General features: G+C 45.8%; 59 non-coding genes across 59 annotated transcripts; all 59 read right to left on the bottom strand.

Annotated features, from left to right (window-relative positions):
* Window positions 1-164: 164 nt before the first annotated feature.
* On the bottom strand, window positions 165-236 carry TRNAD-GUC (transfer RNA aspartic acid (anticodon GUC)). Its single transcript has one exon. It is a non-coding gene; the product is annotated as a tRNA-Asp (tRNA).
* Window positions 237-323: 87 nt separating this feature from the next.
* On the bottom strand, window positions 324-396 carry TRNAV-CAC (transfer RNA valine (anticodon CAC)). The gene has a single exon. It is a non-coding gene; the product is annotated as a tRNA-Val (tRNA).
* A 176-nt stretch (window positions 397-572) lies between these two features.
* Window positions 573-644, bottom strand: TRNAD-GUC (transfer RNA aspartic acid (anticodon GUC)). Its single transcript has one exon. It is a non-coding gene; the product is annotated as a tRNA-Asp (tRNA).
* Window positions 645-731: 87 nt separating this feature from the next.
* TRNAV-CAC (transfer RNA valine (anticodon CAC)) lies at window positions 732-804 on the bottom strand. Its single transcript has one exon. It is a non-coding gene; the product is annotated as a tRNA-Val (tRNA).
* A 338-nt stretch (window positions 805-1,142) lies between these two features.
* Window positions 1,143-1,215, bottom strand: TRNAV-CAC (transfer RNA valine (anticodon CAC)). Its single transcript has one exon. It is a non-coding gene; the product is annotated as a tRNA-Val (tRNA).
* A 176-nt stretch (window positions 1,216-1,391) lies between these two features.
* On the bottom strand, window positions 1,392-1,463 carry TRNAD-GUC (transfer RNA aspartic acid (anticodon GUC)). The gene has a single exon. It is a non-coding gene; the product is annotated as a tRNA-Asp (tRNA).
* A 336-nt stretch (window positions 1,464-1,799) lies between these two features.
* Window positions 1,800-1,871, bottom strand: TRNAD-GUC (transfer RNA aspartic acid (anticodon GUC)). Its single transcript has one exon. It is a non-coding gene; the product is annotated as a tRNA-Asp (tRNA).
* Window positions 1,872-2,207: 336 nt separating this feature from the next.
* Window positions 2,208-2,279, bottom strand: TRNAD-GUC (transfer RNA aspartic acid (anticodon GUC)). Its single transcript has one exon. It is a non-coding gene; the product is annotated as a tRNA-Asp (tRNA).
* An 87-nt stretch (window positions 2,280-2,366) lies between these two features.
* Window positions 2,367-2,439, bottom strand: TRNAV-CAC (transfer RNA valine (anticodon CAC)). The gene has a single exon. It is a non-coding gene; the product is annotated as a tRNA-Val (tRNA).
* Window positions 2,440-2,615: 176 nt separating this feature from the next.
* Window positions 2,616-2,687, bottom strand: TRNAD-GUC (transfer RNA aspartic acid (anticodon GUC)). Its single transcript has one exon. It is a non-coding gene; the product is annotated as a tRNA-Asp (tRNA).
* Window positions 2,688-3,183: 496 nt separating this feature from the next.
* TRNAV-CAC (transfer RNA valine (anticodon CAC)) lies at window positions 3,184-3,256 on the bottom strand. The gene has a single exon. It is a non-coding gene; the product is annotated as a tRNA-Val (tRNA).
* Window positions 3,257-3,434: 178 nt separating this feature from the next.
* Window positions 3,435-3,506, bottom strand: TRNAD-GUC (transfer RNA aspartic acid (anticodon GUC)). The gene has a single exon. It is a non-coding gene; the product is annotated as a tRNA-Asp (tRNA).
* Window positions 3,507-3,593: 87 nt separating this feature from the next.
* TRNAV-CAC (transfer RNA valine (anticodon CAC)) lies at window positions 3,594-3,666 on the bottom strand. Its single transcript has one exon. It is a non-coding gene; the product is annotated as a tRNA-Val (tRNA).
* Window positions 3,667-3,842: 176 nt separating this feature from the next.
* Window positions 3,843-3,914, bottom strand: TRNAD-GUC (transfer RNA aspartic acid (anticodon GUC)). The gene has a single exon. It is a non-coding gene; the product is annotated as a tRNA-Asp (tRNA).
* An 87-nt stretch (window positions 3,915-4,001) lies between these two features.
* On the bottom strand, window positions 4,002-4,074 carry TRNAV-CAC (transfer RNA valine (anticodon CAC)). The gene has a single exon. It is a non-coding gene; the product is annotated as a tRNA-Val (tRNA).
* Window positions 4,075-4,250: 176 nt separating this feature from the next.
* TRNAD-GUC (transfer RNA aspartic acid (anticodon GUC)) lies at window positions 4,251-4,322 on the bottom strand. Its single transcript has one exon. It is a non-coding gene; the product is annotated as a tRNA-Asp (tRNA).
* A 338-nt stretch (window positions 4,323-4,660) lies between these two features.
* TRNAD-GUC (transfer RNA aspartic acid (anticodon GUC)) lies at window positions 4,661-4,732 on the bottom strand. Its single transcript has one exon. It is a non-coding gene; the product is annotated as a tRNA-Asp (tRNA).
* Window positions 4,733-5,228: 496 nt separating this feature from the next.
* On the bottom strand, window positions 5,229-5,301 carry TRNAV-CAC (transfer RNA valine (anticodon CAC)). Its single transcript has one exon. It is a non-coding gene; the product is annotated as a tRNA-Val (tRNA).
* A 585-nt stretch (window positions 5,302-5,886) lies between these two features.
* TRNAD-GUC (transfer RNA aspartic acid (anticodon GUC)) lies at window positions 5,887-5,958 on the bottom strand. Its single transcript has one exon. It is a non-coding gene; the product is annotated as a tRNA-Asp (tRNA).
* Window positions 5,959-6,045: 87 nt separating this feature from the next.
* On the bottom strand, window positions 6,046-6,118 carry TRNAV-CAC (transfer RNA valine (anticodon CAC)). Its single transcript has one exon. It is a non-coding gene; the product is annotated as a tRNA-Val (tRNA).
* Window positions 6,119-6,294: 176 nt separating this feature from the next.
* TRNAD-GUC (transfer RNA aspartic acid (anticodon GUC)) lies at window positions 6,295-6,366 on the bottom strand. Its single transcript has one exon. It is a non-coding gene; the product is annotated as a tRNA-Asp (tRNA).
* Window positions 6,367-6,453: 87 nt separating this feature from the next.
* On the bottom strand, window positions 6,454-6,526 carry TRNAV-CAC (transfer RNA valine (anticodon CAC)). Its single transcript has one exon. It is a non-coding gene; the product is annotated as a tRNA-Val (tRNA).
* A 176-nt stretch (window positions 6,527-6,702) lies between these two features.
* TRNAD-GUC (transfer RNA aspartic acid (anticodon GUC)) lies at window positions 6,703-6,774 on the bottom strand. The gene has a single exon. It is a non-coding gene; the product is annotated as a tRNA-Asp (tRNA).
* A 336-nt stretch (window positions 6,775-7,110) lies between these two features.
* On the bottom strand, window positions 7,111-7,182 carry TRNAD-GUC (transfer RNA aspartic acid (anticodon GUC)). The gene has a single exon. It is a non-coding gene; the product is annotated as a tRNA-Asp (tRNA).
* A 337-nt stretch (window positions 7,183-7,519) lies between these two features.
* Window positions 7,520-7,591, bottom strand: TRNAD-GUC (transfer RNA aspartic acid (anticodon GUC)). The gene has a single exon. It is a non-coding gene; the product is annotated as a tRNA-Asp (tRNA).
* Window positions 7,592-7,678: 87 nt separating this feature from the next.
* On the bottom strand, window positions 7,679-7,751 carry TRNAV-CAC (transfer RNA valine (anticodon CAC)). Its single transcript has one exon. It is a non-coding gene; the product is annotated as a tRNA-Val (tRNA).
* Window positions 7,752-7,928: 177 nt separating this feature from the next.
* TRNAD-GUC (transfer RNA aspartic acid (anticodon GUC)) lies at window positions 7,929-8,000 on the bottom strand. The gene has a single exon. It is a non-coding gene; the product is annotated as a tRNA-Asp (tRNA).
* An 87-nt stretch (window positions 8,001-8,087) lies between these two features.
* On the bottom strand, window positions 8,088-8,160 carry TRNAV-CAC (transfer RNA valine (anticodon CAC)). The gene has a single exon. It is a non-coding gene; the product is annotated as a tRNA-Val (tRNA).
* Window positions 8,161-8,336: 176 nt separating this feature from the next.
* Window positions 8,337-8,408, bottom strand: TRNAD-GUC (transfer RNA aspartic acid (anticodon GUC)). Its single transcript has one exon. It is a non-coding gene; the product is annotated as a tRNA-Asp (tRNA).
* Window positions 8,409-8,496: 88 nt separating this feature from the next.
* On the bottom strand, window positions 8,497-8,569 carry TRNAV-CAC (transfer RNA valine (anticodon CAC)). Its single transcript has one exon. It is a non-coding gene; the product is annotated as a tRNA-Val (tRNA).
* Window positions 8,570-8,745: 176 nt separating this feature from the next.
* Window positions 8,746-8,817, bottom strand: TRNAD-GUC (transfer RNA aspartic acid (anticodon GUC)). The gene has a single exon. It is a non-coding gene; the product is annotated as a tRNA-Asp (tRNA).
* A 496-nt stretch (window positions 8,818-9,313) lies between these two features.
* TRNAV-CAC (transfer RNA valine (anticodon CAC)) lies at window positions 9,314-9,386 on the bottom strand. Its single transcript has one exon. It is a non-coding gene; the product is annotated as a tRNA-Val (tRNA).
* Window positions 9,387-9,564: 178 nt separating this feature from the next.
* On the bottom strand, window positions 9,565-9,636 carry TRNAD-GUC (transfer RNA aspartic acid (anticodon GUC)). Its single transcript has one exon. It is a non-coding gene; the product is annotated as a tRNA-Asp (tRNA).
* An 87-nt stretch (window positions 9,637-9,723) lies between these two features.
* On the bottom strand, window positions 9,724-9,796 carry TRNAV-CAC (transfer RNA valine (anticodon CAC)). The gene has a single exon. It is a non-coding gene; the product is annotated as a tRNA-Val (tRNA).
* Window positions 9,797-9,972: 176 nt separating this feature from the next.
* Window positions 9,973-10,044, bottom strand: TRNAD-GUC (transfer RNA aspartic acid (anticodon GUC)). Its single transcript has one exon. It is a non-coding gene; the product is annotated as a tRNA-Asp (tRNA).
* Window positions 10,045-10,131: 87 nt separating this feature from the next.
* On the bottom strand, window positions 10,132-10,204 carry TRNAV-CAC (transfer RNA valine (anticodon CAC)). The gene has a single exon. It is a non-coding gene; the product is annotated as a tRNA-Val (tRNA).
* Window positions 10,205-10,539: 335 nt separating this feature from the next.
* TRNAV-CAC (transfer RNA valine (anticodon CAC)) lies at window positions 10,540-10,612 on the bottom strand. Its single transcript has one exon. It is a non-coding gene; the product is annotated as a tRNA-Val (tRNA).
* Window positions 10,613-10,788: 176 nt separating this feature from the next.
* Window positions 10,789-10,860, bottom strand: TRNAD-GUC (transfer RNA aspartic acid (anticodon GUC)). Its single transcript has one exon. It is a non-coding gene; the product is annotated as a tRNA-Asp (tRNA).
* Window positions 10,861-11,356: 496 nt separating this feature from the next.
* TRNAV-CAC (transfer RNA valine (anticodon CAC)) lies at window positions 11,357-11,429 on the bottom strand. Its single transcript has one exon. It is a non-coding gene; the product is annotated as a tRNA-Val (tRNA).
* A 178-nt stretch (window positions 11,430-11,607) lies between these two features.
* TRNAD-GUC (transfer RNA aspartic acid (anticodon GUC)) lies at window positions 11,608-11,679 on the bottom strand. Its single transcript has one exon. It is a non-coding gene; the product is annotated as a tRNA-Asp (tRNA).
* Window positions 11,680-11,766: 87 nt separating this feature from the next.
* TRNAV-CAC (transfer RNA valine (anticodon CAC)) lies at window positions 11,767-11,839 on the bottom strand. Its single transcript has one exon. It is a non-coding gene; the product is annotated as a tRNA-Val (tRNA).
* A 176-nt stretch (window positions 11,840-12,015) lies between these two features.
* Window positions 12,016-12,087, bottom strand: TRNAD-GUC (transfer RNA aspartic acid (anticodon GUC)). The gene has a single exon. It is a non-coding gene; the product is annotated as a tRNA-Asp (tRNA).
* An 87-nt stretch (window positions 12,088-12,174) lies between these two features.
* TRNAV-CAC (transfer RNA valine (anticodon CAC)) lies at window positions 12,175-12,247 on the bottom strand. The gene has a single exon. It is a non-coding gene; the product is annotated as a tRNA-Val (tRNA).
* Window positions 12,248-12,423: 176 nt separating this feature from the next.
* Window positions 12,424-12,495, bottom strand: TRNAD-GUC (transfer RNA aspartic acid (anticodon GUC)). The gene has a single exon. It is a non-coding gene; the product is annotated as a tRNA-Asp (tRNA).
* Window positions 12,496-13,242: 747 nt separating this feature from the next.
* TRNAD-GUC (transfer RNA aspartic acid (anticodon GUC)) lies at window positions 13,243-13,314 on the bottom strand. Its single transcript has one exon. It is a non-coding gene; the product is annotated as a tRNA-Asp (tRNA).
* An 87-nt stretch (window positions 13,315-13,401) lies between these two features.
* On the bottom strand, window positions 13,402-13,474 carry TRNAV-CAC (transfer RNA valine (anticodon CAC)). The gene has a single exon. It is a non-coding gene; the product is annotated as a tRNA-Val (tRNA).
* Window positions 13,475-13,650: 176 nt separating this feature from the next.
* TRNAD-GUC (transfer RNA aspartic acid (anticodon GUC)) lies at window positions 13,651-13,722 on the bottom strand. Its single transcript has one exon. It is a non-coding gene; the product is annotated as a tRNA-Asp (tRNA).
* Window positions 13,723-13,809: 87 nt separating this feature from the next.
* TRNAV-CAC (transfer RNA valine (anticodon CAC)) lies at window positions 13,810-13,882 on the bottom strand. Its single transcript has one exon. It is a non-coding gene; the product is annotated as a tRNA-Val (tRNA).
* A 176-nt stretch (window positions 13,883-14,058) lies between these two features.
* On the bottom strand, window positions 14,059-14,130 carry TRNAD-GUC (transfer RNA aspartic acid (anticodon GUC)). The gene has a single exon. It is a non-coding gene; the product is annotated as a tRNA-Asp (tRNA).
* A 336-nt stretch (window positions 14,131-14,466) lies between these two features.
* TRNAD-GUC (transfer RNA aspartic acid (anticodon GUC)) lies at window positions 14,467-14,538 on the bottom strand. Its single transcript has one exon. It is a non-coding gene; the product is annotated as a tRNA-Asp (tRNA).
* Window positions 14,539-14,875: 337 nt separating this feature from the next.
* Window positions 14,876-14,947, bottom strand: TRNAD-GUC (transfer RNA aspartic acid (anticodon GUC)). The gene has a single exon. It is a non-coding gene; the product is annotated as a tRNA-Asp (tRNA).
* Window positions 14,948-15,034: 87 nt separating this feature from the next.
* Window positions 15,035-15,107, bottom strand: TRNAV-CAC (transfer RNA valine (anticodon CAC)). The gene has a single exon. It is a non-coding gene; the product is annotated as a tRNA-Val (tRNA).
* Window positions 15,108-15,284: 177 nt separating this feature from the next.
* Window positions 15,285-15,356, bottom strand: TRNAD-GUC (transfer RNA aspartic acid (anticodon GUC)). Its single transcript has one exon. It is a non-coding gene; the product is annotated as a tRNA-Asp (tRNA).
* Window positions 15,357-15,443: 87 nt separating this feature from the next.
* On the bottom strand, window positions 15,444-15,516 carry TRNAV-CAC (transfer RNA valine (anticodon CAC)). Its single transcript has one exon. It is a non-coding gene; the product is annotated as a tRNA-Val (tRNA).
* Window positions 15,517-15,692: 176 nt separating this feature from the next.
* Window positions 15,693-15,764, bottom strand: TRNAD-GUC (transfer RNA aspartic acid (anticodon GUC)). The gene has a single exon. It is a non-coding gene; the product is annotated as a tRNA-Asp (tRNA).
* Window positions 15,765-15,852: 88 nt separating this feature from the next.
* TRNAV-CAC (transfer RNA valine (anticodon CAC)) lies at window positions 15,853-15,925 on the bottom strand. The gene has a single exon. It is a non-coding gene; the product is annotated as a tRNA-Val (tRNA).
* Window positions 15,926-16,101: 176 nt separating this feature from the next.
* On the bottom strand, window positions 16,102-16,173 carry TRNAD-GUC (transfer RNA aspartic acid (anticodon GUC)). Its single transcript has one exon. It is a non-coding gene; the product is annotated as a tRNA-Asp (tRNA).
* A 496-nt stretch (window positions 16,174-16,669) lies between these two features.
* On the bottom strand, window positions 16,670-16,742 carry TRNAV-CAC (transfer RNA valine (anticodon CAC)). Its single transcript has one exon. It is a non-coding gene; the product is annotated as a tRNA-Val (tRNA).
* A 178-nt stretch (window positions 16,743-16,920) lies between these two features.
* Window positions 16,921-16,992, bottom strand: TRNAD-GUC (transfer RNA aspartic acid (anticodon GUC)). The gene has a single exon. It is a non-coding gene; the product is annotated as a tRNA-Asp (tRNA).
* Between the last annotated feature and the right edge of the window lie 33 nt (window positions 16,993-17,025).

The following is a 17,025-nucleotide window of genomic DNA, read 5'->3' on the forward strand; positions in this document are numbered from 1 at the left end:
TATAAACGGAGGGAAATCGTCTAGGAGAAAGAATTGCAATTTAACCAAGGCCCGAAACCGTGTACTTTTTTTTTCCAAGCGGACGCTTTTGTTATCGTGATGAAACAGAATCGCTGACACCAAAATGCCTCTCTGCCATCTTTTAAAAATGCAGCTAGCTATGCCTCCCCGGCGGGGAATCGAACCCCGGTCTCCCGCGTGACAGGCGGGGATACTCACCACTATACTACCGAGGACCCGAAAGTAGCACTTTTTGAATTTTTTAAAAATTTGTAGAAAACTCCGAATATTTCGTTCTAACACAAGCCAAAAGAAAATCAGTCTGTATCTACCAGGGCTCGAACTTGGGACCTTCCGCGTGTGAGGCGGACGTGATAACCACTACACCATAGATACGCCAATAGCCGGATTATAAACGGAGGGAAATCGTCTAGGAGAAAGAATTGCAATTTAACCAAGGCCCGAAACCGTGTACTTTTTTTCCAAACGGACGCTTTTGTTATCGTGATGAAACAGAATCGCTGACACCAAAATGCCTCTCTGCCATCTTTTAAAAATGCAGCTAGCTATGCCTCCCCGGCGGGGAATCGAACCCCGGTCTCCCGCGTGACAGGCGGGGATACTCACCACTATACTACCGAGGACCCGAAAGTGGCACTTTTTGAATTTTTTAAAAATTTGTAGAAAACTCCGAATATTTCGTTCTAACACAAGCCAAAAGGAAATCATTCTGTATCTACCAGGGCTCGAACTTGGGACCATCCGCGTGTGAGGCGGACGTGATAACCACTACACCATAGATACGCCAATAGCCGGATTATAAACGCAGGAAAATCGTCTAGGAGATAGAATTGCAATTTAACCAAGGCCCGAAACCGTGTACTTTTTTTTTCCAAGCGGACGCTTTTGTTATCGTGATGAAACAGAATCGCTGACACCAAAATGCCTCTCTGCCATCTTTTAAAAATGCAGCTAGCTATGCCTCCCCGGCGGGGAATCGAACACCGGTCTCCCGCGTGACAGGCGAGGATACTCACCACTATACTACCGAGGACCCGAAAGTAGCACTTTTTGAATTTTTTTAAAAATTTGTAGAAAATTCCGAATATTTCGTTCTAACACAAGCCAAAAGAAAATCAGTCTGTATCTACCAGGGCTCGAACTTGGGACCTTCCGCGTGTGAGGCGGACGTGATAACCACTACACCATAGATACGCCAATAGCCGGATTATAAACGGAGGGAAATCGTCTAGGAGAAAGAATTGCAATTTAACCAAGGCCCGAAACCGTGTACTTTTTTTCCAAACGGACGCTTTTGTTATCGTGATGAAACTGAATCGCTGACACCAAAATGCCTCTCTGCCATCTTTTAAAAATGCAGCTAGCTATGCCTCCCCGGCGGGGAATCGAACCCCGGTCTCCCGCGTGACAGGCGGGGATACTCACCACTATACTACCGAGGACCCGAAAGTAGCACTTTTTGAATTTTTTAAAAATTTGTAGAAAACTCCGAATATTTCGTTCTAACACAAGCCAAAAGAAAATCATTCTGTGTCTACCAGGGCTCGAACTTGGGACCTTCCGCGTGTGAGGCGGACGTGATAACCACTACACCATAGATACGCCAATAGCCGGATTATAAACGGAGGGAAATCGTCTAGGAGAAAGAATTGCAATTTAACCAAGGCCCGAAACCGTGTACTTTTTTTCCAAACGGACGCTTTTGTTATCGTGATGAAACAGAATCGCTGACACCAAAATGCCTCTCTGCCATCTTTTAAAAATGCAGCTAGCTATGCCTCCCCGGCGGGGAATCGAACCCCGGTCTCCCGCGTGACAGGCGGGGATACTCACCACTATACTACCGAGGACCCGAAAGTAGCACTTTTTGAATTTTTTAAACATTTGTAGAAAACTCCGAATATTTCGTTCTAACACAAGCCAAAAGAAAATCATTCTGTGTCTACCAGGGCTCGAACTTGGGACCTTCCGCGTGTGAGGCGGACGTGATAACCACTACACCATAGATACGCCAATAGTCGGATTATAAACGGAGGAAAATCGTCTAGGAGAAAGAATTGCAATTTAACCAAGGCCCGAAACCGTGTACTTTTTTTCCAAACGGACGCTTTTGTTATCGTGATGAAACAGAATCGCTGACACCAAAATGCCTCTCTGCCATCTTTTAAAAATGCAGCTAGCTATGCCTCCCCGGCGGGGAATCGAACCCCGGTCTCCCGCGTGACAGGCGGGGATACTCACCACTATACTACCGAGGACCCGAAAGTAGCACTTTTTGAATTTTTTAAAAATTTGTAGAAAACTCCGAATATTTCGTTCTAACACAAGCCAAAAGAAAATCAGTCTGTATCTACCAGGGCTCGAACTTGGGACCTTCCGCGTGTGAGGCGGACGTGATAACCACTACACCATAGATACGCCAATAGCCGGATTATAAACGGAGGGAAATCGTCTAGGAGAAAGAATTGCAATTTAACCAAGGCCCGAAACCGTGTACTTTTTTTCCAAACGGACGCTTTTGTTATCGTGATGAAACAGAATCGCTGACACCAAAATGCCTCTCTGCCATCTTTTAAAAATGCAGCTAGCTATGCCTCCCCGGCGGGGAATCGAACCCCGGTCTCCCGCGTGACAGGCGGGGATACTCACCACTATACTACCGAGGACCCGAAAGTAGCACTTTTTGAATTTTTTAAAAATTTGTAGAAAACTCCGAATATTTCGTTCTAACACAAGCCAAAAGGAAATCATTCTGAATCTACCAGGGCTCGAACTTGGGACCATCCGCGTGTGAGGCGGACGTGATAACCACTACACCATAGATACGCCAATAGCCGGTTTATAAACGCAGGAAAATCGTCTAGGAGATAGAATTGCAATTTAACCAAGGCCTGAAACCGTGTACTTTTTTTTTCCAAGCGGACGCTTTTGTTATCGTGATGAAACAGAATCGCTGACACCAAAATGCCTCTCTGTCATCTTTTAAAAATGCAGCTAGCTATGCCTCCCCGGCGGGGAATCGAACCCCGGTCTCCCGCGAGACAGGTGGGGATACTCACCACTATACTACCGAGGACCCGAAAGTAGCCTTTTTGAATTTTTTAAAAATTTGTAGAAAACTCCGAATATTTCGTTCTAACACAAGCCAAAAGAAAATCATTCTGTATCTACCAGGGCTCGAACTTGGGACCTTCCGCGTGTGAGGCGGACGTGATAACCACTACACCATAGATACGCCAATAGCCGGATTATAAACGGAGGGAAATCGTCTAGGAGAAAGAATTGCAATTTAACCAAGGCCCGAAACCGTGTACTTTTTTTTTCCAAGCGGACGCTTTTGTTATCGTGATGAAACAGAATCGCTGACACCAAAATGCCTCTCTGCCATCTTTTAAAAATGCAGCTAGCTATGCCTCCCCGGCGGGGAATCGAACCCCGGTCTCCCGCGTGACAGGCGGGGATACTCACCACTATACTACCGAGGACCCGAAAGTAGCACTTTTTGAATTTTTTAAAAATTTGTAGAAAACTCCGAATATTTCGTTCTAACACAAGCCAAAAGAAAATCAGTCTGTATCTACCAGGGCTCGAACTTGGGACCTTCCGCGTGTGAGGCGGACGTGATAACCACTACACCATAGATACGCCAATAGCCGGATTATAAACGCAGGAAAATCGTCTAGGAGATAGAATTGCAATTTAACCAAGGCCCGAAACCGTGTACTTTTTTTCCAAACGGACGCTTTTGTTATCGTGATGAAACAGAATCGCTGACACCAAAATGCCTCTCTGCCATCTTTTAAAAATGCAGCTAGCTATGCCTCCCCGGCGGGGAATCGAACCCCGGTCTCCCGCGTGACAGGCGGGGATACTCACCACTATACTACCGAGGACCCGAAAGTGGCACTTTTTGAATTTTTTAAAAATTTGTAGAAAACACCGAATATTTCGTTCTAACACAAGCCAAAAGGAAATCATTCTGTATCTACCAGGGCTCGAACTTGGGACCATCCGCGTGTGAGGCGGACGTGATAACCACTACACCATAGATACGCCAATAGCCGGATTATAAACGGAGGGAAATCGTCTAGGAGAAAGAATTGCAATTTAACCAAGGCCCGAAACCGTGTACTTTTTTTCCAAACGGACGCTTTTGTTATCGTGATGAAACTGAATCGCTGACACCAAAATGCCTCTCTGCCATCTTTTAAAAATGCAGCTAGCTATGCCTCCCCGGCGGGGAATCGAACCCCGGTCTCCCGCGTGACAGGCGGGGATACTCACCACTATACTACCGAGGACCCGAAAGTAGCACTTTTTGAATTTTTTAAAAATTTGTAGAAAACTCCGAATATTTCGTTCTAACACAAGCCAAAAGGAAATCATTCTGAATCTACCAGGGCTCGAACTTGGGACCATCCGCGTGTGAGGCGGACGTGATAACCACTACACCATAGATACGCCAATAGCCGGTTTATAAACGCAGGAAAATCGTCTAGGAGATAGAATTGCAATTTAACCAAGGCCTGAAACCGTGTACTTTTTTTTTCCAAGCGGACGCTTTTGTTATCGTGATGAAACAGAATCGCTGACACCAAAATGCCTCTCTGCCATCTTTTAAAAATGCAGCTAGCTATGCCTCCCCGGCGGGGAATCGAACCCCGGTCTCCCGCGTGACAGGCGGGGATACTCACCACTATACTACCGAGGACCCGAAAGTAGCACTTTTTGAATTTTTTAAAAATTTGTAGAAAACTCCGAATATTTCGTTCTAACACAAGCCAAAAGGAAATCATTCTGAATCTACCAGGGCTCGAACTTGGGACCATCCGCGTGTGAGGCGGACGTGATAACCACTACACCATAGATACGCCAATAGCCGGTTTATAAACGCAGGAAAATCGTCTAGGAGATAGAATTGCAATTTAACCAAGGCCTGAAACCGTGTACTTTTTTTTTCCAAGCGGACGCTTTTGTTATCGTGATGAAACAGAATCGCTGACACCAAAATGCCTCTCTGTCATCTTTTAAAAATGCAGCTAGCTATGCCTCCCCGGCGGGGAATCGAACCCCGGTCTCCCGCGAGACAGGTGGGGATACTCACCACTATACTACCGAGGACCCGAAAGTAGCCTTTTTGAATTTTTTAAAAATTTGTAGAAAACTCCGAATATTTCGTTCTAACACAAGCCAAAAGAAAATCATTCTGTATCTACCAGGGCTCGAACTTGGGACCTTCCGCGTGTGAGGCGGACGTGATAACCACTACACCATAGATACGCCAATAGCCGGATTATAAACGGAGGGAAATCGTCTAGGAGAAAGAATTGCAATTTAACCAAGGCCCGAAACCGTGTACTTTTTTTCCAAACGGACGCTTTTGTTATCGTGATGAAACTGAATCGCTGACACCAAAATGCCTCTCTGTCATCTTTTAAAAATGCAGCTAGCTATGCCTCCCCGGCGGGGAATCGAACCCCGGTCTCCCGCGAGACAGGTGGGGATACTCACCACTATACTACCGAGGACCCGAAAGTAGCCTTTTTGAATTTTTTAAAAATTTGTAGAAAACTCCGAATATTTCGTTCTAACACAAGCCAAAAGAAAATCATTCTGTATCTACCAGGGCTCGAACTTGGGACCTTCCGCGTGTGAGGCGGACGTGATAACCACTACACCATAGTTACGCCAATAGCCGGATTATAAACGGAGGGAAATCGTCTAGGAGAAAGAATTGCAATTTAACCAAGGCCCGAAACCGTGTACTTTTTTTTTCCAAGCGGACGCTTTTGTTATCGTGATGAAACAGAATCGCTGACACCAAAATGCCTCTCTGCCATCTTTTAAAAATGCAGCTAGCTATGCCTCCCCGGCGGGGAATCGAACCCCGGTCTCCCGCGTGACAGGCGGGGATACTCACCACTATACTACCGAGGACCCGAAAGTAGCACTTTTTGAATTTTTTAAAAATTTGTAGAAAACTCCGAATATTTCGTTCTAACACAAGCCAAAAGAAAATCAGTCTGTATCTACCAGGGCTCGAACTTGGGACCTTCCGCGTGTGAGGCGGACGTGATAACCACTACACCATAGATACGCCAATAGCCGGATTATAAACGCAGGAAAATCGTCTAGGAGATAGAATTGCAATTTAACCAAGGCCCGAAACCGTGTACTTTTTTTCCAAACGGACGCTTTTGTTATCGTGATGAAACAGAATCGCTGACACCAAAATGCCTCTCTGCCATCTTTTAAAAATGCAGCTAGCTATGCCTCCCCGGCGGGGAATCGAACCCCGGTCTCCCGCGTGACAGGCGGGGATACTCACCACTATACTACCGAGGACCCGAAAGTGGCACTTTTTGAATTTTTTAAAAATTTGTAGAAAACACCGAATATTTCGTTCTAACACAAGCCAAAAGGAAATCATTCTGTATCTACCAGGGCTCGAACTTGGGACCATCCGCGTGTGAGGCGGACGTGATAACCACTACACCATAGATACGCCAATAGCCGGATTATAAACGGAGGGAAATCGTCTAGGAGAAAGAATTGCAATTTAACCAAGGCCCGAAACCGTGTACTTTTTTTCCAAACGGACGCTTTTGTTATCGTGATGAAACTGAATCGCTGACACCAAAATGCCTCTCTGCCATCTTTTAAAAATGCAGCTAGCTATGCCTCCCCGGCGGGGAATCGAACCCCGGTCTCCCGCGTGACAGGCGGGGATACTCACCACTATACTACCGAGGACCCGAAAGTAGCACTTTTTGAATTTTTTAAAAATTTGTAGAAAACTCCGAATATTTCGTTCTAACACAAGCCAAAAGAAAATCATTCTGTGTCTACCAGGGCTCGAACTTGGGACCTTCCGCGTGTGAGGCGGACGTGATAACCACTACACCATAGATACGCCAATAGCCGGATTATAAACGGAGGGAAATCGTCTAGGAGAAAGAATTGCAATTTAACCAAGGCCCGAAACCGTGTACTTTTTTTCCAAACGGACGCTTTTGTTATCGTGATGAAACAGAATCGCTGACACCAAAATGCCTCTCTGCCATCTTTTAAAAATGCAGCTAGCTATGCCTCCCCGGCGGGGAATCGAACCCCGGTCTCCCGCGTGACAGGCGGGGATACTCACCACTATACTACCGAGGACCCGAAAGTAGCACTTTTTGAATTTTTTAAACATTTGTAGAAAACTCCGAATATTTCGTTCTAACACAAGCCAAAAGAAAATCATTCTGTGTCTACCAGGGCTCGAACTTGGGACCTTCCGCGTGTGAGGCGGACGTGATAACCACTACACCATAGATACGCCAATAGTCGGATTATAAACGGAGGAAAATCGTCTAGGAGAAAGAATTGCAATTTAACCAAGGCCCGAAACCGTGTACTTTTTTTTCCAAACGGACGCTTTTGTTATCGTGATGAAACAGAATCGCTGACACCAAAATGCCTCTCTGCCATCTTTTAAAAATGCAGCTAGCTATGCCTCCCCGGCGGGGAATCGAACCCCGGTCTCCCGCGTGACAGGCGGGGATACTCACCACTATACTACCGAGGACCCGAAAGTAGCACTTTTTGAATTTTTTAAAAATTTGTAGAAAACTCCGAATATTTCGTTCTAACACAAGCCAAAAGAAAATCAGTCTGTATCTACCAGGGCTCGAACTTGGGACCTTCCGCGTGTGAGGCGGACGTGATAACCACTACACCATAGATACGCCAACAGCCGGATTATAAACGGAGGAAAATCGTCTAGGAGAAAGAATTGCAATTTAACCAAGGCCCGAAACCGTGTACTTTTTTTTCCAAACGGACGTTTTTGTTATCGTGATGAAACAGAATCGCTGACACCAAAATGCCTCTCTGCCATCTTTTAAAAATGCAGCTAGCTATGCCTCCCCGGCGGGGAATCGAACCCCGGTCTCCCGCGTGACAGGCGGGGATACTCACCACTATACTACCGAGGACCCGAAAGTAGCACTTTTTGAATTTTTTAAAAATTTGTAGAAAACTCCGAATATTTCGTTCTAACACAAGCCAAAAGAAAATCAGTCTGTATCTACCAGGGCTCGAACTTGGGACCTTCCGCGTGTGAGGCGGACGTGATAACCACTACACCATAGATACGCCAACAGCCGGATTATAAACGGAGGGAAATCGTCTAGGAGAAAGAATTGCAATTTAACCAAGGCCCGAAACCGTGTACTTTTTTTCCAAACGGACGCTTTTGTTATCGTGATGAAACAGAATCGCTGACACCAAAATGCCTCTCTGCCATCTTTTAAAAATGCAGCTAGCTATGCCTCCCCGGCGGGGAATCGAACCCCGGTCTCCCGCGTGACAGGCGGGGATACTCACCACTATACTACCGAGGACCCGAAAGTAGCACTTTTTGAATTTTTTTAAAAATTTGTAGAAAATTCCGAATATTTCGTTCTAACACAAGCCAAAAGAAAATCAGTCTGTATCTACCAGGGCTCGAACTTGGGACCTTCCGCGTGTGAGGCGGACGTGATAACCACTACACCATAGATACGCCAATAGCCGGATTATAAACGGAGGGAAATCGTCTAGGAGAAAGAATTGCAATTTAACCAAGGCCCGAAACCGTGTACTTTTTTTCCAAACGGACGCTTTTGTTATCGTGATGAAACAGAATCGCTGACACCAAAATGCCTCTCTGCCATCTTTTAAAAATGCAGCTAGCTATGCCTCCCCGGCGGGGAATCGAACCCCGGTCTCCCGCGTGACAGGCGGGGATACTCACCACTATACTACCGAGGACCCGAAAGTAGCACTTTTTGAATTTTTTAAAAATTTGTAGAAAACTCCGAATATTTCGTTCTAACACAAGCCAAAAGGAAATCATTCTGAATCTACCAGGGCTCGAACTTGGGACCATCCGCGTGTGAGGCGGACGTGATAACCACTACACCATAGATACGCCAATAGCCGGTTTATAAACGCAGGAAAATCGTCTAGGAGATAGAATTGCAATTTAACCAAGGCCTGAAACCGTGTACTTTTTTTTTCCAAGCGGACGCTTTTGTTATCGTGATGAAACAGAATCGCTGACACCAAAATGCCTCTCTGTCATCTTTTAAAAATGCAGCTAGCTATGCCTCCCCGGCGGGGAATCGAACCCCGGTCTCCCGCGAGACAGGTGGGGATACTCACCACTATACTACCGAGGACCCGAAAGTAGCCTTTTTGAATTTTTTAAAAATTTGTAGAAAACTCCGAATATTTCGTTCTAACACAAGCCAAAAGAAAATCATTCTGTATCTACCAGGGCTCGAACTTGGGACCTTCCGCGTGTGAGGCGGACGTGATAACCACTACACCATAGATACGCCAATAGCCGGATTATAAACGGAGGGAAATCGTCTAGGAGAAAGAATTGCAATTTAACCAAGGCCCGAAACCGTGTACTTTTTTTTTCCAAGCGGACGCTTTTGTTATCGTGATGAAACAGAATCGCTGACACCAAAATGCCTCTCTGCCATCTTTTAAAAATGCAGCTAGCTATGCCTCCCCGGCGGGGAATCGAACCCCGGTCTCCCGCGTGACAGGCGGGGATACTCACCACTATACTACCGAGGACCCGAAAGTAGCACTTTTTGAATTTTTTAAAAATTTGTAGAAAACTCCGAATATTTCGTTCTAACACAAGCCAAAAGAAAATCAGTCTGTATCTACCAGGGCTCGAACTTGGGACCTTCCGCGTGTGAGGCGGACGTGATAACCACTACACCATAGATACGCCAATAGCCGGATTATAAACGCAGGAAAATCGTCTAGGAGATAGAATTGCAATTTAACCAAGGCCCGAAACCGTGTACTTTTTTTCCAAACGGACGCTTTTGTTATCGTGATGAAACAGAATCGCTGACACCAAAATGCCTCTCTGCCATCTTTTAAAAATGCAGCTAGCTATGCCTCCCCGGCGGGGAATCGAACCCCGGTCTCCCGCGTGACAGGCGGGGATACTCACCACTATACTACCGAGGACCCGAAAGTGGCACTTTTTGAATTTTTTAAAAATTTGTAGAAAACACCGAATATTTCGTTCTAACACAAGCCAAAAGGAAATCATTCTGTATCTACCAGGGCTCGAACTTGGGACCATCCGCGTGTGAGGCGGACGTGATAACCACTACACCATAGATACGCCAATAGTCGGATTATAAACGGAGGAAAATCGTCTAGGAGAAAGAATTGCAATTTAACCAAGGCCCGAAACCGTGTACTTTTTTTCCAAACGGACGCTTTTGTTATCGTGATGAAACAGAATCGCTGACACCAAAATGCCTCTCTGCCATCTTTTAAAAATGCAGCTAGCTATGCCTCCCCGGCGGGGAATCGAACCCCGGTCTCCCGCGTGACAGGCGGGGACACTCACCACTATACTACCGAGGACCCGAAAGTAGCACTTTTTGAATTTTTTAAAAATTTGTAGAAAACTCCGAATATTTCGTTCTAACACAAGCCAAAAGAAAATCAGTCTGTATCTACCAGGGCTCGAACTTGGGACCTTCCGCGTGTGAGGCGGACGTGATAACCACTACACCATAGATACGCCAATAGCCGGATTATAAACGGAGGGAAATCGTCTAGGAGAAAGAATTGCAATTTAACCAAGGCCCGAAACCGTGTACTTTTTTTCCAAACGGACGCTTTTGTTATCGTGATGAAACAGAATCGCTGACACCAAAATGCCTCTCTGCCATCTTTTAAAAATGCAGCTAGCTATGCCTCCCCGGCGGGGAATCGAACCCCGGTCTCCCGCGTGACAGGCGGGGATACTCACCACTATACTACCGAGGACCCGAAAGTAGCACTTTTTGAATTTTTTAAAAATTTGTAGAAAACTCCGAATATTTCGTTCTAACACAAGCCAAAAGGAAATCATTCTGAATCTACCAGGGCTCGAACTTGGGACCATCCGCGTGTGAGGCGGACGTGATAACCACTACACCATAGATACGCCAATAGCCGGTTTATAAACGCAGGAAAATCGTCTAGGAGATAGAATTGCAATTTAACCAAGGCCTGAAACCGTGTACTTTTTTTTTCCAAGCGGACGCTTTTGTTATCGTGATGAAACAGAATCGCTGACACCAAAATGCCTCTCTGTCATCTTTTAAAAATGCAGCTAGCTATGCCTCCCCGGCGGGGAATCGAACCCCGGTCTCCCGCGAGACAGGTGGGGATACTCACCACTATACTACCGAGGACCCGAAAGTAGCCTTTTTGAATTTTTTAAAAATTTGTAGAAAACTCCGAATATTTCGTTCTAACACAAGCCAAAAGAAAATCATTCTGTATCTACCAGGGCTCGAACTTGGGACCTTCCGCGTGTGAGGCGGACGTGATAACCACTACACCATAGATACGCCAATAGCCGGATTATAAACGGAGGGAAATCGTCTAGGAGAAAGAATTGCAATTTAACCAAGGCCCGAAACCGTGTACTTTTTTTTTCCAAGCGGACGCTTTTGTTATCGTGATGAAACAGAATCGCTGACACCAAAATGCCTCTCTGCCATCTTTTAAAAATGCAGCTAGCTATGCCTCCCCGGCGGGGAATCGAACCCCGGTCTCCCGCGTGACAGGCGGGGATACTCACCACTATACTACCGAGGACCCGAAAGTAGCACTTTTTGAATTTTTTAAAAATTTGTAGAAAACTCCGAATATTTCGTTCTAACACAAGCCAAAAGAAAATCAGTCTGTATCTACCAGGGCTCGAACTTGGGACCTTCCGCGTGTGAGGCGGACGTGATAACCACTACACCATAGATACGCCAATAGCCGGATTATAAACGCAGGAAAATCGTCTAGGAGATAGAATTGCAATTTAACCAAGGCCCGAAACCGTGTACTTTTTTTCCAAACGGACGCTTTTGTTATCGTGATGAAACAGAATCGCTGACACCAAAATGCCTCTCTGCCATCTTTTAAAAATGCAGCTAGCTATGCCTCCCCGGCGGGGAATCGAACCCCGGTCTCCCGCGTGACAGGCGGGGATACTCACCACTATACTACCGAGGACCCGAAAGTGGCACTTTTTGAATTTTTTAAAAATTTGTAGAAAACACCGAATATTTCGTTCTAACACAAGCCAAAAGGAAATCATTCTGTATCTACCAGGGCTCGAACTTGGGACCATCCGCGTGTGAGGCGGACGTGATAACCACTACACCATAGATACGCCAATAGCCGGATTATAAACGGAGGGAAATCGTCTAGGAGAAAGAATTGCAATTTAACCAAGGCCCGAAACCGTGTACTTTTTTTCCAAACGGACGCTTTTGTTATCGTGATGAAACTGAATCGCTGACACCAAAATGCCTCTCTGCCATCTTTTAAAAATGCAGCTAGCTATGCCTCCCCGGCGGGGAATCGAACCCCGGTCTCCCGCGTGACAGGCGGGGATACTCACCACTATACTACCGAGGACCCGAAAGTAGCACTTTTTGAATTTTTTAAAAATTTGTAGAAAACTCCGAATATTTCGTTCTAACACAAGCCAAAAGGAAATCATTCTGAATCTACCAGGGCTCGAACTTGGGACCATCCGCGTGTGAGGCGGACGTGATAACCACTACACCATAGATACGCCAATAGCCGGTTTATAAACGCAGGAAAATCGTCTAGGAGATAGAATTGCAATTTAACCAAGGCCTGAAACCGTGTACTTTTTTTTTCCAAGCGGACGCTTTTGTTATCGTGATGAAACAGAATCGCTGACACCAAAATGCCTCTCTGTCATCTTTTAAAAATGCAGCTAGCTATGCCTCCCCGGCGGGGAATCGAACCCCGGTCTCCCGCGAGACAGGTGGGGATACTCACCACTATACTACCGAGGACCCGAAAGTAGCCTTTTTGAATTTTTTAAAAATTTGTAGAAAACTCCGAATATTTCGTTCTAACACAAGCCAAAAGAAAATCATTCTGTATCTACCAGGGCTCGAACTTGGGACCTTCCGCGTGTGAGGCGGACGTGATAACCACTACACCATAGTTACGCCAATAGCCGGATTATAAACGGAGGGAAATCGTCTAGGAGAAAGAATTGCAATTTAACCAAGGCCCGAAACCGTGTACTTTTTTTTTCCAAGCGGACGCTTTTGTTATCGTGATGAAACAGAATCGCTGACACCAAAATGCCTCTCTGCCATCTTTTAAAAATGCAGCTAGCTATGCCTCCCCGGCGGGGAATCGAACCCCGGTCTCCCGCGTGACAGGCGGGGATACTCACCACTATACTACCGAGGACCCGAAAGTAGCACTTTTTGAATTTTTTAAAAATTTGTAGAAAACTCCGAATATTTCGTTCTAACACAAGCCAAAAGAAAATCAGTCTGTATCTACCAGGGCTCGAACTTGGGACCTTCCGCGTGTGAGGCGGACGTGATAACCACTACACCATAGATACGCCAATAGCCGGATTATAAACGCAGGAAAATCGTCTAGGAGATAGAATTGCAATTTAACCAAGGCCCGAAACCGTGTACTTTTTTTCCAAACGGACGCTTTTGTTATCGTGATGAAACAGAATCGCTGACACCAAAATGCCTCTCTGCCATCTTTTAAAAATGCAGCTAGCTATGCCTCCCCGGCGGGGAATCGAACCCCGGTCTCCCGCGTGACAGGCGGGGATACTCACCACTATACTACCGAGGACCCGAAAGTGGCACTTTTTGAATTTTTTAAAAATTTGTAGAAAACACCGAATATTTCGTTCTAACACAAGCCAAAAGGAAATCATTCTGTATCTACCAGGGCTCGAACTTGGGACCATCCGCGTGTGAGGCGGACGTGATAACCACTACACCATAGATACGCCAATAGCCGGATTATAAACGGAGGGAAATCGTCTAGGAGAAAGAATTGCAATTTAACCAAGGCCCGAAACCGTGTACTTTTTTTCCAAACGGACGCTTTTGTTATCGTGATGAAACTGAATCGCTGACACCAAAATGCCTCTCTGCCATCTTTTAAAAATGCAGCTAGCTATGCCTCCCCGGCGGGGAATCGAACCCCGGTCTCCCGCGTGACAGGCGGGGATACTCACCACTATACTACCGAGGACCCGAAAGTAGCACTTTTTGAATTTTTTAAAAATTTGTAGAAAACTCCGAATATTTCGTTCTAACACAAGCCAAAAGAAAATCATTCTGTGTCTACCAGGGCTCGAACTTGGGACCTTCCGCGTGTGAGGCGGACGTGATAACCACTACACCATAGATACGCCAATAGCCGGATTATAAACGGAGGGAAATCGTCTAGGAGAAAGAATTGCAATTTAACCAAGGCCCGAAACCGTGTACTTTTTTTCCAAACGGACGCTTTTGTTATCGTGATGAAACAGAATCGCTGACACCAAAATGCCTCTCTGCCATCTTTTAAAAATGCAGCTAGCTATGCCTCCCCGGCGGGGAATCGAACCCCGGTCTCCCGCGTGACAGGCGGGGATACTCACCACTATACTACCGAGGACCCGAAAGTAGCACTTTTTGAATTTTTTAAACATTTGTAGAAAACTCCGAATATTTCGTTCTAACACAAGCCAAAAGAAAATCATTCTGTGTCTACCAGGGCTCGAACTTGGGACCTTCCGCGTGTGAGGCGGACGTGATAACCACTACACCATAGATACGCCAATAGTCGGATTATAAACGGAGGAAAATCGTCTAGGAGAAAGAATTGCAATTTAACCAAGGCCCGAAACCGTGTACTTTTTTTTCCAAACGGACGCTTTTGTTATCGTGATGAAACAGAATCGCTGACACCAAAATGCCTCTCTGCCATCTTTTAAAAATGCAGCTAGCTATGCCTCCCCGGCGGGGAATCGAACCCCGGTCTCCCGCGTGACAGGCGGGGATACTCACCACTATACTACCGAGGACCCGAAAGTAGCACTTTTTGAATTTTTTAAAAATTTGTAGAAAACTCCGAATATTTCGTTCTAACACAAGCCAAAAGAAAATCAGTCTGTATCTACCAGGGCTCGAACTTGGGACCTTCCGCGTGTGAGGCGGACGTGATAACCACTACACCATAGATACGCCAACAGCCGGATTATAAACGGAGGAAAATCGTCTAGGAGAAAGAATTGCAATTTAACCAAGGCCCGAAACCGTGTACTTTTTTTTCCAAACGGACGCTTTTGTTATCGTGATGAAACAGAATCGCTGACACCAAAATGCCTCTCTGCCATCTTTTAAAAATGCAGCTAGCTATGCCTCCCCGGCGGGGAATCGAACCCCGGTCTCCCGCGTGACAGGCGGGGATACTCACCACTATACTACCGAGGACCCGAAAGTAGCACTTTTTGAATTTTTTAAAAATTTGTAGAAAACTCCGAATATTTCGTTCTAACACAAGCCAAAAGAAAATCAGTCTGTATCTACCAGGGCTCGAACTTGGGACCTTCCGCGTGTGAGGCGGACGTGATAACCACTACACCATAGATACGCCAACAGCCGGATTATAAACGGAGGGAAATCGTCTAGGAGAAAGAATTGCAATTTAACCAAGGCCCGAAACCGTGTACTTTTTTTCCAAACGGACGCTTTTGTTATCGTGATGAAACAGAATCGCTGACACCAAAATGCCTCTCTGCCATCTTTTAAAAATGCAGCTAGCTATGCCTCCCCGGCGGGGAATCGAACCCCGGTCTCCCGCGTGACAGGCGGGGATACTCACCACTATACTACCGAGGACCCGAAAGTAGCACTTTTTGAATTTTTTTAAAAATTTGTAGAAAATTCCGAATATTTCGTTCTAACACAAGCCAAAAGAAAATCAGTCTGTATCTACCAGGGCTCGAACTTGGGACCTTCCGCGTGTGAGGCGGACGTGATAACCACTACACCATAGATACGCCAATAGCCGGATTATAAACGGAGGGAAATCGTCTAGGAGAAAGAATTGCAATTTAACCAAGGCCCGAAACCGTGTACTTTTTTTCCAAACGGACGCTTTTGTTATCGTGATGAAACAGAATCGCTGACACCAAAATGCCTCTCTGCCATCTTTTAAAAATGCAGCTAGCTATGCCTCCCCGGCGGGGAATCGAACCCCGGTCTCCCGCGTGACAGGCGGGGATACTCACCACTATACTACCGAGGACCCGAAAGTAGCACTTTTTGAATTTTTTAAAAATTTGTAGAAAACTCCGAATATTTCGTTCTAACACAAGCCAAAAGGAAATCATTCTGAATCTACCAGGGCTCGAACTTGGGACCATCCGCGTGTGAGGCGGACGTGATAACCACTACACCATAGATACGCCAATAGCCGGTTTATAAACGCAGGAAAATCGTCTAGGAGATAGAATTGCAATTTAACCAAGGCCTGAAACCGTGTACTTTTTTTTTCCAAGCGGACGCTTTTGTTATCGTGATGAAACAGAATCGCTGACACCAAAATGCCTCTCTGTCATCTTTTAAAAATGCAGCTAGCTATGCCTCCCCGGCGGGGAATCGAACCCCGGTCTCCCGCGAGACAGGTGGGGATACTCACCACTATACTACCGAGGACCCGAAAGTAGCCTTTTTGAATTTTTTAAAAATTTGTAGAAAACTCCGAATATTTCGTTCTAACACAAGCCAAAAGAAAATCATTCTGTATCTACCAGGGCTCGAACTTGGGACCTTCCGCGTGTGAGGCGGACGTGATAACCACTACACCATAGATACGCCAATAGCCGGATTATAAACGGAGGGAAATCGTCTAGGAGAAAGAATTGCAATTTAACCAAGGCCCGAAACCGTGTACTTTTTTTTTCCAAGCGGACGCTTTTGTTATCGTGATGAAACAGAATCGCTGACACCAAAATGCCTCTCTGCCATCTTTTAAAAATGCAGCTAGCTATGCCTCCCCGGCGGGGAATCGAACCCCGGTCTCCCGCGTGACAGGCGGGGATACTCACCACTATACTACCGAGGACCCGAAAGTAGCACTTTTTGAATTTTTTAAAAA

This window comes from Leiobunum rupestre, chromosome 6 (genome assembly GCF_980474605.1).
Source record: "Leiobunum rupestre chromosome 6, qqLeiRupe1.1.hap1, whole genome shotgun sequence".
NCBI classification, from domain to species: Eukaryota; Metazoa; Arthropoda; class Arachnida; order Opiliones; family Sclerosomatidae; genus Leiobunum; species Leiobunum rupestre.